Raw genomic sequence first — 14344 nt, 5'->3', positions numbered from 1 at the left:
GGAAGGAAATGTTTCTGATCCCACTTGGTAGACAGAGATAACTACAATGAGAAGACGCAACATATCACCTTGATTGTTGTTTAAAAGCTGTTTTGGGTGGCTGTAAAATGACTGACAGTCCTCACTGTCTTTTGTTGTTGGTTTGTTTTTTTCTTTTCCGTGTGCTTCCTTATTGTCTTATCCTTTGAAGAGGATATTATTAAAACTAGTTCCTCACATCAAATCTATACCAAGATTAGTTTTACTGAAACTTTGTTTCTGTTTCTTGTATTTATAAGTTCTTTCTCACTGTTGATATTCTTATTTATTCAACTTCCTACTTTACTCGTGGATAAGTATTGGGGAGTACAAAATTGTTAAATGAATGCTCTTTCTTGTAGATGTTGTGTTTAATCCTTTATTATAATCCTGCAGCAAAGTCTTCATGGACAAACCGGTCTCATATTTGCTATCGAGTATGTATAAACCGCTATGACACGACACAAGAAAGGGCAACCTTATCAATCTCCTCGAATATTTACAGTATTCAGAGATCAAAATATCCCAAGATACCAGGCCTTCGTATGCTGGATGAATATCTAAGCAACCAATCATTTCCACACTCAGGGAGAGTCTGTTGTGTCTCTTCTCTTTACCACTCTGACTCTGTTGGACTTCCGGTAGGCTTTTTTAAAATAAAAATGTAGTAAACAAAAAAAGCACATACATTTGCAGACATTCTGCAAGCTTGTTTGGATATACAGCAAGCTAACGTGAGGGTCTAACCCCAAGTGTTAGAAATCAATATTTGGATCAATCAACCTGTGGTATCAATAAGCTAGCCAGTTTAAGCAAACAGCTTAAGTGTCGCAGATTCCTAAATGAAAGAAAGATGACATTGATGATTCAATTTTAAATATTTTGCAGCCCCTATTGGTAAGCAGCCTATTATGAACACATATAAAGTCCTAGTTACAAAACCATAAGAATCTCACAGGAAGGGCCTTACTCAATTGTAGGTAACACTCGTAAGAATAAACTTTACATAGTGTGCATAGTGTGTTACTGTCTTCAGTTCAGTCAGGCCTTGGATACAAAATCTAAGACTATACTGATCTTACATTAAGTAAGGAACCAAAAGTAGTTGAAAACAGTCACACCTACATTACAGACATAATATTTCCCAAGTTGATGTTACCATTTGATACGCAATCAGGATAATATATTTATGTAATATTTAAAAGTTTAATGTATAGCCTATATTTAATTAACGTAATTTACTAGAAAGCTGTTGAAACAACACATACATGAGTTCTACATGTCTGATTACATTAATGTGTTTGACCTTTACAAAAAACAAAAACAAAGATGCTTATATACCTCATGAAAATGTATTGTATTGTTATTGTGGGAGGTTCATTTTCTTTTCTTAAATCCATTTTTTTAGCTACATTAAAATGTATTTCTAAGCAAGCAAAATCTAACAAATCACATTGTTGAACTCATTGCACAACTTCTACAATTGAACCTCTAAATAAATGATCTAATAAGTAAATAAATAAATGCAAGCAAAATACAACTTCTGTTACATAAATGTATAAGTAAAACGATTTTATACACTTCAGTGAGCTTTATAAGGTCTGGGTTTAATCTATTTGACAGTGTAAGTATTTCGCCTGTAGGGGGCACTGTTTTATCACTTATAAACGTTACTTTATAGACCAAGTTTTTTTTCCTTCTGCCGAGTTTAAAAAGCTGATTCGCATGAAACAAGATTCCTTCTTCATTTTAAAAGCAGAGATTTAGATATTTAGATTCAGACTCAGATTCAGATTATTTATTGCCCCACAAGGGAAACTGTGTAGGAGCACACAGAAGACAACAAACACAAGGAGAACATCATCGTAATATCTTAATTAAAACAAAGTAAATATATATCAGACAAGGGGGGGGCGCCGGTAGCCTAGTGGTTAGTGCGTGTGACCCATGTACGGAGGCTGTGGTCCTAGCGGGTAGCCAAGGTTTGAATCTGACCTGTGGCTCTCCTATGTCATTCCCAACTCTCTCCTGATTTCTAAGTCCATCCACTGTCCTATCTCTCCAATACAGGCATTAAAAGCCCAAAAATACACCTTAAAAAACAACAACATATAAAACAATATCAAACATTGCAATAAAATCAGTGAAGAGCTCATACCAAAATGGGAATTCCTACCAAAGGAGTTAAGTGCAAAGTGGAGGTGGTGTGCAAATGTGCAGTTAAAGTGCAAAAAGACCAACCAAATGGCTAATTGCTATTTATTAAATTAATTTCAACCAGGAAGAATGAGACCTGAGTCTTTTAGTTTTTCTCACCGGAGCTCTAAAACGACGACCCGATGGTAAACTCACTGTGAAGTGGGTGATTAGAGCAGACCAGTATAGCCTTAGCTCTCCTCAGGACCTGCTTGTTATAAATGGTCAGAAGCCCGGCCTGACCCCTCCCTGATATTTTGCTACTTGCTACTCCCAAGTCTGTTATTATTGGTTAAGATCAGGCTTCCAAACCATGCAGCAATACAAACGTTTAAAACAGATTCAATAAAACTTTCATAAAAGCGAGTCATCATCTCAGAAGAAACAGAAAATATAAAATGTTCCGTCAAAAGAACAGTCTTTGCTGTACCTTCTTAAAGAGGTAGCATTGACATGAGATTCAAAACACAATTTGTCATCAAGAACAACACCCAGATATCTGTAGCTTTTCCACAATATCAGCTGATTTAATAGCAGTTGGTGTATGTGTAAGTTTGTGAGAGTGTCTAGTGGGAGTCAAAGGCTTTTGACAAAAAGACGTCTTGCTCTTTTAAGAATGCACCTATATTTTCCCCCCAGCAAAAACTGGTTACAGTTTATATTCCACAGGAGCCACTCTTCTCATTCATTCTGCCACCTGAAGTGTTTGCAGCGAAGCACCCAGCACTGAGTTCATGTGTTTAACATTTATAGTCTGAGAGGTTTACATACTTATCACATAATGTAACTGTTAAAGAAACATGGCTGTCAGTGCATATAATGCTCTCATATCTGTCTCTGCTTGTGTACTAATGCATAATTATTTGTTTTCAAGTACGGGACATTTGTTCTGGCTTAGCTGACGCCTTGGCATCAACATAGCTGCACTTTTAAACATGTGGGGACCATTTTACTAAAATAATTGAGCCATTAGGCTGTATGAGCTGCAGAGTTGTTAGGGCTCTGGTGATAAATGACGAAGCTTTGGGGCTTTTTTCCCTCTATGCTCTTCTACAGTATGTTAGATTTCTGCTGACCCAAAAAGGAACAACAAAACATAGTTTGCCCTCATTTTGTGTGGTCCCCTGAGAACCAAAACATTCTTGTATTGAAAAGGCAATGCACAAAAAGCGTGTGTCATGTATGCAGACCAGTGAGCATGAGCACGGCGCTGAATGGTGTCTGTGGACTGAGTAGAGCTGCAGTTGAACATTTTTGTGTGTGTGTCAGTAGATTTTTGGTTACATTGAATATCTGAGACGTAAATTATTGAGCATATTTCAATATTAAAGACAAAATCTATTTTATTTTTATTTTAAAACTTTTGTTAGGCTTGTGGTAAAAAAATGTCAAGGTTGCAAAAAGTTTGCAGTTTTCTTATCAGTGGAGAATAATAGGATGCTAGATTCCAAGTAAATACTGGTTTAGAGACAACACACTCTCACATTGTCTCCCTTTGAAAAAAAAAAGCCCAGAAAAACATCTTAACTGCAGAAGTTCACCATGACTGAAATGATGCTATACCCACCCCGATACTCTCGGGTAAGCTGTGGATCAGTGGTAAAGTTGGTACAGTCTCTCAACTGGAAGCGCAGGGGATCGATACCCAGATCCTGCAGCCAAATGTTGATGTGTCGGACCTTGTGCAAGACACCCCAAGCTGCTCCCACTGTAAATGTGTATGAATGGGGTTAGTTGATACTGATGGAAATGAGTGTGTACTTATGGGAATGGGTGTGAATGGGTGTGACCTGTGCTATAAAAGCATTTTGAGTAGTCACAAGACTAGAACAGTGCTATACATGCTCAACTTACCATTACTTTCAACAAAAACACTTTCTAGACAACATGAGAAAGTAAACCTTTTCTACACTTCCACAATGAGAGGAATGAAAATGTTGGTTACACTTTTACCTTATCTTACCTCTAATGCCTGATTCTTATAAGATGAAATCAAGATGGTCTTGCTATTACTGCAAATGTTGGTTAAAAGAAAATGGGACACTAACAAAGGCTCAGCCTGACCTTTATCTTCATAAATTCCAGGTAGCAGTATCAGTCAAGATGGCCTTTTCAACCTGAAATGACCTTTCATTATCTTTCAGTAACATCACACAATACATTCCCACTGTCCAACTGTCAGAACCACGCTGCTAATTGTTCACATTTATTAACTCAGTTATAACTTAAGTCAAAACCAGAAACTTTACAGTGCACCTATGGTTAATTGATCTTAAATGTTCATGCAGGATTGAGAAATACTGTGTGTCCATACTTACTAGAGATAATCACAGACACTCAAACCAGCATCCAAGTTTTGATTAGATACTCATCACGCTGTCTGAAGAGAGAACACAGAAGAATGTAGAGATGACTGTGCATAGGCATTTTATTTTTGAAGAACAAATCATGCATGATTGTTAGAAAAAGGGGTGTCAGATTCCATCCTCTCTGTCGGCTTGTTTTGGTGTTTGCTGCTGTTTTAAAGTAGCTGATAGACATTTGGACAGTAGTCTATCCACATGTGAAAGCTGGAGTGCGCTCTTCCACTCCAGTAGCAGACACAGCACACATCTGGATCTCATCCCTCTCCCTTAGAGAAAGCCAACCATCACAACCCTCAACAAAAAATCTTGACTTCCTTAAGATTTAATAAGGTTCCAAGTCTTGAATATTGGTTCGAACATCTGTTTTTCTGAAGTGTGAAGATTTTTTTTTTTTTTTTACAAAGATTTGGTCCAAGTCTGATGACATAAGGTATGTTTCTGGACTTTGAGGAACCAAACAGGCACATTTTGATATGACTTGGCTTCCTAAAGAAGATGGACACTGTGCAGTAAAATGCATCTTGAGTTTCAAAAGCTGCATGGAACAAAATGATCACTTTATTTTGTAGTCGGGTGCATGTCATGGTTCATTTCAAAGAGTATTGCTTTTCTTTTTAACCAGAACACAGTCAGTCTCCTTATTCTGCTTTAAGCTTAACCCTCTGAACTCATCAGAGGATTAGAGCATTAAATGGAGAACTTTTTATTTAATGCACGGCCAATTTCTGATAAGTTAAAGTATCAGGGATCATGGATGGGGTCCTTTTCCCCTGAGTGTCTGAATGCTTCCAGCTAAATGCACCTATATTTTCCCCCCACTTGATTTCCCATCAACGTTGCACAAAATCCATTTTAGAAAAGATCAACCGTGTAGAAAATTGAGTGCAGATTTACTTTTCTCTTTCTCAGCTTGGCTGTAATGGATATGACTTTAATCTGATGCATCATGACCAACCAACTAATTCTATTTCTTAGTCCTCTTTTAGTTCAATAAAGAAAGAGAGATATATTTTAAACCATAAGAGAAAAGAGACACTTGTTCAGCTGTAAATAGGGTTAATAGAAAGATTTTTTAATTTTATTTGGAGTCTTGAGTGGATAGACTGGTACTGTGTTGTACTTGTATGTATATAGTTGAGGAGAAAAACAAAAGGCTCATCTTCAGGGTTCCAGATCACTACAAGTGATGCATTCATTGGTTTATCCTTTTTTTAAGCTATACGATTGAGGACACTAAGGCTTTTCATCTTGGTATTTCTTTATATCTTAAGATTAATTTTTGGGCTATTTGCCTTTATTTAGACAAGACAGCTGAAGAAAGACAGGACATGTGGGTATACGGTACAGAAAGTGGGGGATGATGTTCTAAATAGCTTCAGGATCGGGAGTTGAACCTGCAACCACAAGACAATTGGTACTTCATAAGTTGATTTCGTTATATTTGACCGACAAAGTTGTGTTTCCAAGTAACAAGATAATCCAGGCAGTAGCTCAGTCTATAGGGACTTGGCATGGGAGCGGAAGGGTCGCCAGTTCAAGTCTGTGCGGACAAAGTCTGGAAATTGTTCTGGTAGCTGGAGAGGTGCCAGTTGACTTCCTGAGTACTACTGAAGTGCCTTTGAGAAACCTCCACCATCTCAGGAGTGCTTGCTGTGGGATGATTGGATGTGTTGGGTGCATTAAGAGGGATTTGTTAAAGCTACATTAATGTAGGAGTTATAATCATACGTTTTGTTCCTGGAAATAGCATTCACTTCAACATCTTAGTCAAATTTACAAATGTGAGATAGAAGCACAATTTTAATGGATATGCTGTTTTTAATCCACAGTATTTTTATATTTGCATGAAAAACTTTGCATAGTTACATTTACTTTACACATTTTTAAGACATGAAAGTGAGACTCCCCGTGCTATCTCAATCCCACATAAATCATCATTCAGATTCACAGCAGGACTGCATGCATGGATTTAGAGGAAGAAAGCCATGCAGACTCATGATATACCCTTAAGCCCCTATGATGATGCCTGCTCTACTCGTAATAAGATTCTGAGTATGTGTGTGATTCAGTGATGGTATAAAAGACACAAAGCATTGCAGCAATAGTGTGTGTTGAACTGGGACGTGCCTCTTGTCACAGCTCTGTGTTGACAGGCAGCGTTTCTGTCAGCCGCAGACAATGCAGCAGCAGACCTTGGATCAGTCCGCTGATTACAGCAGCAGCAGGTGGGCTGACCGGGAGGACGGTGTTGACGGCAGAGGTGACAACAAGCCGACCTGCCAGGAACACTATCTGATGGAACCTGATGCAGCTGCTACAACAGCATTATGTTTGTGGGGAGAAAATCAAATCAAATATGTGACCTTCGGATGGAGACAGACTGTGCTGCTGCAGACTGAGATCATTCTGAGCAGCATTTTAGGGGATATATCAATATGTCTCTATTGTATTGTATTTTTCAGATGTTTTCATGGCATATGCCTTTCTACGATATTTCAAGGCACTTGAATTGTACAAAAATCCTACAGTGTGCCCTGGATTTTCTGAACTGACAGTTAGAGTTGATATTTGAATGAGTTAACCTTTAACCCATGGAACTACCCCTTTACAGGATGAATTACACATACAGTATATTCTAGTGGGAAATAACTACATTGGTCTGTATCATGACTCCATAGGTTGCTGCAGCCATGAGTCTGAATTTTAAGTTCGTACATTGTATCATTGAAACAATTAACTATATAAGAAGATGGACAAGTGTTCTCTCTACAATGTACAGAAGTGAAGCCCCCCCGTCCCTCCTTTTGCTGACATAATCCACATTTGGAGACTCAATGCAGTAGAAATCAAATGGTGGAGCCACAGTTATAAGTCTTGCCCCTTTCTGTTGTCAAAAAAACACATTTAACCTCCCCATAAAACGACATAAATCGACCGGTACAGGTCTACAGCAGAACAGATTTGTTTTGAAGCAGAGACTTATGGTTATGGAAACTTCAGTCACTTGAAAGTTAGTGTTTGTTGAGGAGTTACTCTTACAGTTCCTCCTTTACTCTGCTAATTTCATGCACACGGTGCTGCAAAAGCTTAATTTGTCAACAGTTGTCAATCAGGACTTTCTAACGCTTGGTTTAGCATCGAATAACTAATAAAAACTTTAGTAAACTTTATAAACTTCTCAGAGTAATTTAGACTGACCTAAAACGACAATAGATATGTACAAAGGGTTTAAATATCTTCTTGTGGTAGCATTGCGTTCGTTTATACCTCTATTCATGTTTTCCTCTGTTATCCACATCCACAATCATCCCATAATCAAATAACATCGTCTACAGTAACCAGCACAGTCTGAATCCATCCTCCAGGAAGTCCATTTGTCTATGTCAGAGCTGCCAGGAGTTGTTGTTTCCAGCAGAGCTAAGTCCTATGCTGATGTGATACAAGTGACTTCTTGACATTCGGTACTGTGAGTACCGGGTGTGCATATTGTTTATGGGACTGCTGAGTTTGTTTTTAAACAGCCAAGAGAGACGAGTTGTTTTGCTGGTTTGATGATCCATGGTTTAACCTGAAATGGAATTTTGAAGCAAGATGTTGTACATATACTGACCTTTGACCCCAATAAAATGCCGTCATCACTTTTATAATATTTCTGTCTGATATATTATATGTTGTGGCTTTTAGTCATTATGGCATAACTAATCTGTGTGTGAAAAAGTTTCACACCCCTAAACGTGTAAGGGTCTCCTCTCCTCATTAGCATCTGTTATCAGCCCGCCCAGCTGACAGTAATCAGTGAAGATCAGTGGAGGCAGGAAGAGAGATGAATGAAGGGAAGGCAACGGGTAAACTTCCTGAGGAATGTGCCTCTTCACTCCACTAAAGGGTGGAGTCCATCTCACCGACAGAAGAGGGGAGCATCTTGCCCGGTTTTTCCTTTCTTAATTATTTGTGGTCACAGTACACTAAACAAGAATACTTCCCTGTGTTAGTAAACAGACAGTCGCTTTGCAAGATAAGACTTTTTCAGCAATGAGGAAATGACTTTGTTACGTCAAAGCCTTGAGTTATTGCTGGAAAATAAGAGAGTCACAAGTTTGATGTCATCTCAGAAGAATCATTTTATTTTAAATGTCATGTTATAATTAAACATTGGTTCGAGATGGCCAAATCCTGGAGCAACAAATCTGTGTCAGTCATGGATCAAGCATCGTAGACTTTCAATATTCCTGAAAATATCTTAATTTGATTAGATCCAAGGGATCATAGATGACGAGTGCACAATACATTGAAGCCAAAGGAGGGTCTGCCTAACTACTGTCTTTTATATGCTGAGGGACATTTTAGAATATTCATGTGAAGAAAATTCTTGGGCAGACTAAATAAATGAAAAGTTTTCATATTATAGTGGCTATCTAAAGTCTTCTGAATTACTATTATGCTTCTCTAAACTTTGTTGACTTGGTAACTGTAGACAGTTGTACTGTTATACTGTTTTGACCCTTGAGTGTTGCCATACTCAATGTAAGTCTCGTGAGACTTGGTAAGAACAAACAGGACTTAGAATGTAATTGTTATGATGGCCTGAGCATGTTCGTCTGGCACGCTAACGTTCATGTGAATAAAAGCTACGTTGGGAACTCATTATGACTCAGGGTCAATAAAACTACATTAACCAACAACGGCTATGCACACACTGTTACGGTAATACAACTGTGTTGCTCTTTTGTCACTTCTGACTACAGAAGACCTTCAGAGTGACAACACATTTCAAATAGTTCACAGTAACAAAACCAAACACAAATATATTCCCTACTAATACTCCTGTAAATTATATAATTCATACAATATTAAACAAATATATTACTGAAAATGGCACTTATTTGAATCATGCAGATTAAGTGTTTCATTTTTGGGTTTATTAATATAATTGACTAGGCTTTACGTATGTGTTACATTCAAATTGATCAAAGCTAATTAGATAGCATTAAAAGCAATAACTACTTTCATGTGAAAACTAATAATAAATAATGAAGCTTTCTCTTCCAACACTGAGAATTTGTACTAGAGCCACTCTCTCCATAAAGTGTGCATCTTTTCAGTACATCCTTTCCAATTTCATCCTGGATATTCCCCAGTGTTGAATTGTATAATGTTTTCCCTTTTAGGTCCTGATGTTTAATTAGAGGAAATAACTGAGCAAAACACTGTTAAAAACACTGTTAACTGCTGACATCTCAATGATTCCCTGGATTTACAGTGATGACCCTGAGATCAGCCCCCCCGAGGACCCCTGGGGTCTTTAATTTGACAGGAAGCTGTCAAATTAAAGACTATTTCAATCTTTGTCTATAATAGCTTTCTCATACAATGATACACATTCAATCTATGGAAACAGAAAGAATTCCCAACAGAAAAATCATCTGAATGTGGCTTATTAAAAAGCACTATCATTATTAGCAGATGGTTGTATGTGCAGGGGGAAACTGGAGATGGGATGTAACGTGCACATATTATGGGTCAACACTTTTCTTTGTTGGTTTAGGAGACAAAATAAGCACTTTGGAAATTATTTTCTGCATGATTTTAATGTCCCTCTGATTTAATGCATTTTCTTTAAATATAAAATTACGAGTGTGCAGACCAATATGTAACCCACTTTAAAATGTGACATTAATAAATAACTGAATAAATAAAGAATGCTTGGTTAAAATGCATAAAAAAGTTAGTTATTTAAAAGAAAGTTACACTTATTTCATTGACAGTTTAAACTATTTACAAGCTAAAATGCATAAATAACATGATCCTTAAAAATATGTACATTTAATTCATTCAGAGTGAGGTAAAAACCGTCAAACTGCTACTTTTTAAAGTTTATTAAAGTTATGGTTGTGAAAAAATCAATATGACACTGCCCCTTTAGCCCCACGCTGCTCTCTGCGTGTCGGGGAGTGCAGCACACAGACGCGCAAGTATAATGAATAAGAATATTTAATAACAGATGTTTTTAGTGTTGTCATTTTGTGGAAAAACATGGAGTGGGACCCAATTGCAAATCTAAAACAAAAATATTCACGTGCACAAATCAAAACAAACGAGGAAGAAAAAAAATAAAACGAGGATGGATGCGGCCGGTTCGGGTAACGCGCCTTTCAAATCTGAAGTTGTTAAATGTTTTGTATTACTTACTGAGCCATCGTGCATATCACATTTGAGTTGGAGTGTCAATAACATGAGGCAGGCTAATGACGCCACTTCCACGCTGAATGAATCAGACCAAGTAGGAACAAATATCTGCCTATTCTGTGCACGCCTACTGAACAGTAGGTCCTAACAGTATACAGCACAGATAGAAGGGACCGTCTACTGTCAGCTTGTGTAGGCCCTTTGCAATTATGCACCCTGAGACTTATTAGACTGGGTAATCAGACACAGGTGAGGACAATGAGGGCAATCAAAAAGGGAGGTAAAGACAGACAAAGGGAGGAAGTGAAACAAGACAAGAAACACTTGGGACAAGAACTACAAAAATTAAACTGAAAACTAAACTCAGGAATATTAACAGAAAAGTACACAGGAAACAGAGAAACAAGAGGATACAAATGACACAATCAAACAGGAAATAACAAGTAAGCAACAAAACAAGGAATAAACAAACTAATAATAACATTTAATGACAAGTGTTCAAGGGGTAAAAATACGTCATCACACTTTATGTTCATTTCTGGTACATGGGAAGCTGAGTTCAGGTATTTATACAGGAAATTCAAACTTAAAGGAGTAATGCAAGTAATAGCATTACAGTGAATTCTAAAAGAAGCATGCAGGGCGCTGTAACTTTGAGTGCTACAATCCAAATAAAGGTGCTTGTTAAACATAGTGACTGTAGCAGATATCCTTACCACAGTCATCCATCCCCGAGCACAGCTGACTGCATTCATCAAATGTACAACAAACCCCTAATGGATTGTAAAACCACTCTAATGAGTCTACAGGCCTGACCTCAAGCTCTCTGGAGGCCACTGAACAGAGGTAACAACAACAGCACTATGGATGTGATGGCATGCTCACAACACATAAATGTTACTGCTTTGACAGTGAGATGTTCTGCTGATATTGGATTCTTCTTTCAGGATGCCATTTATAAAGGAAAGTGTGGCTGTTCGTGGACAGACAGTCACAATTTAACCCTTACAGATGTATCACACAGTTTTTATCTCGGTAAGTTTTCTAATAGTTCAAACAAACGGCTGTTTTTAGTGTTCTTTGTCAGCACAAAGAAAGTCAAACAGTAAAGTATCATGACAAAACAGCAGCTTTTTGGAAATGAAATAGACAGAAATTTGACAATGATGAAAAGAAAACATGCTAACCTTCGTTGAGCTGGTGAAGATTACTGCTCACACTTTAGTACAACAGAAAAAGCTCTAAAACCTTTAATTTACTGTCATTCTACAACTTTTCAGAAATAATTCTCAATTATCTCTTCTTCTAAACTGCAAAACTGTCTTTAAGACCCAATTCCATCCAAGCTGCTTAAGGAAGTCATTCCTTAGTTAGCACCTCTATATTAGATATGATCAATACCATATGTCTTCACTGACATGGCCATGTACCACTGTCATTCAGTAGCAGTAATTAAACCCCTTAAAAAGCCTACTCTTGATTCAGGCACCTTAGCTTATCAACCTATAGCTTACCTTTCCTTTATCGCAAAGTTCCTGGAGAAAATCTGTGACTTTCTCCATAACAACAGTTTATTTGAGGATTATCAGTCAGAGTCCTCCATAGCACTGAGACTAAACTGGTCAAAGTCACAAATTATCTACTTCTGGCTTCAGACAGGGTACTTCTCTCTGTGCTTGACCTGTTAAGTCCCGTTTCCACCAAGCAGTTCAGTTCGGTTCGTCACGGTACGGCACGCATTTTGTGGCGTTTCCACTATCAAAAGTCGGGAAAGGTCCCCAAATTACCGACCTTTACCGTCCTCCTTTTTGCTACTCTTCTGTTGGGGTGCCAAGTCTACCGATCCGACCCTAAAAGCTGGAGCTAAACATTGCAATCCGTTGATTGGTCGAAATGATTGTCACTTCCTGTGCGACAGCGGTAATAATTCCTTGCGGCACACAGCCTTGTCTGAAAAAAGCGTCATTGCGTTTTGTAACAAAGAACCACAAGCCAATGAGAAAGACCATGAATTGCTGGATGTCCTCCATTGTCGCTCTTTGTTTACTGTGTCGTGTTCTTCTTCTTTGTTGAATTTATTAGCGGGTTATACTGTGTCGCACTGCTATGATGTCACGCTATTACGTAGCTGACGTGGCTATCGGCATCCGGCTTACACCTACCAAAAAAAGAATACGGTAACTACGGTTGGCTGTGGAAACGCAAACAGGATCAGGCTTTATCGAACCAAACCGTACCAAACTGTACTGATCCATACTGCACCGCTCGGTGGAAACGGGGCTTTAGATCTTAGTGCTGCATTGGACACAACTGACCATCACATTCTATTACAGAGATTAGAATAATTACTTGGTATTACCGGAACAGCTTTAAGTTGGTTGGAGTTCCACAAGATTCAGTGCTTGGACTGATTCTTTTCAGCTTATGCTTCTCCTAGGTAAAGAGTAAACACTATACTACGGTGGCCGGTAGGGGTCAAACGCTCAGCAACTGATGAAACGACATACATTTAGAAAAACGTGCAGCATACTGTATATAGAAACGCTGCACATTCAAAAGCAAATGCAAACTACCACAACAAATGCAAAGGCTGAAACGCGCTGCAAAGACACAAACGCGCTGCAAAGACACAAACGCGCTGCAAATAGGCAAAACAACTGCATAAGCATCAAACGCGCTGCAAGTACAGAAACAAAACTTAAGTCAAAACACACACATCAGAAAACAACTGCAAACACAGAAACGCTGCAAGTTCAGCCTTAAACGGAAGTGCTCCAGGCCTGTAGGGGCGCTGTGGAACTGAATCACTAAATCATTTCTAAATCAAAGTGAATCGTACTTAAATGGTATCGTAAATTAATCTATTTACAATCATGAGAGGGAGAGATGCACACCTCCACATAAATAGCTGTGTTAAAGATGTTTCATTTACTGTATTCAGAAAGATTCTGACTATTATTTCTGTAGTCACTGTGACTTCTGGAAAGATTTCAATTTCATAACTTGACTTATTATTAATATCCAGTACAAAGGCCGATGGGGTCTTGTACTAAGGGAAATGGATTGTGCCATTCTCAGATCGTTTAACTACAGCTATAGTTGAATGATCTTGGTGGAACAGTTGTCCATTTAAAAATTGAAAGTAGTTAAAGTCTTCTGACATTGGAAACCTGAAGGAACGTGTTTTTTTTCCACACAGTAATTTGCCAAACAATGCATTCGGACATGAAGGGTTTCTGCAATCAGGCTCAAAGCAGGAGAAATCATTAACCTCCTATTGCTGCTCAGTTTGATTTTTTCAATTTGAATGGCTTTGCCTGCCAGAGACCTGCATGTCAGTTTGAAGAGCAGAGTTGAGATGTCAGGCTCAGGGGAAACATAGCTGATGTGTACGACAAGCCCTTTAATGCTACCTCATCCGTATTATTTGACAGAGACTGATCTTGTCTTTTGTTTGTCAACCTTTTCCCCTCAACAGTAAGCTGGCTTTGACTGAGCTCTCTTATGGGAACTAACACAATAATGATTAAGATGATTTAGGCCTACACCTTTCTCAAAACAGGGCCTACATGTTTTTG

Source organism: Labrus mixtus, chromosome 5 (genome assembly GCF_963584025.1).
Source record: "Labrus mixtus chromosome 5, fLabMix1.1, whole genome shotgun sequence".
NCBI lineage: Eukaryota > Metazoa > Chordata > Actinopteri > Labriformes > Labridae > Labrus > Labrus mixtus.
The sequence above is the reverse complement of the archived record's forward strand: the minus strand, read 5'-3'. Positions refer to the sequence as shown.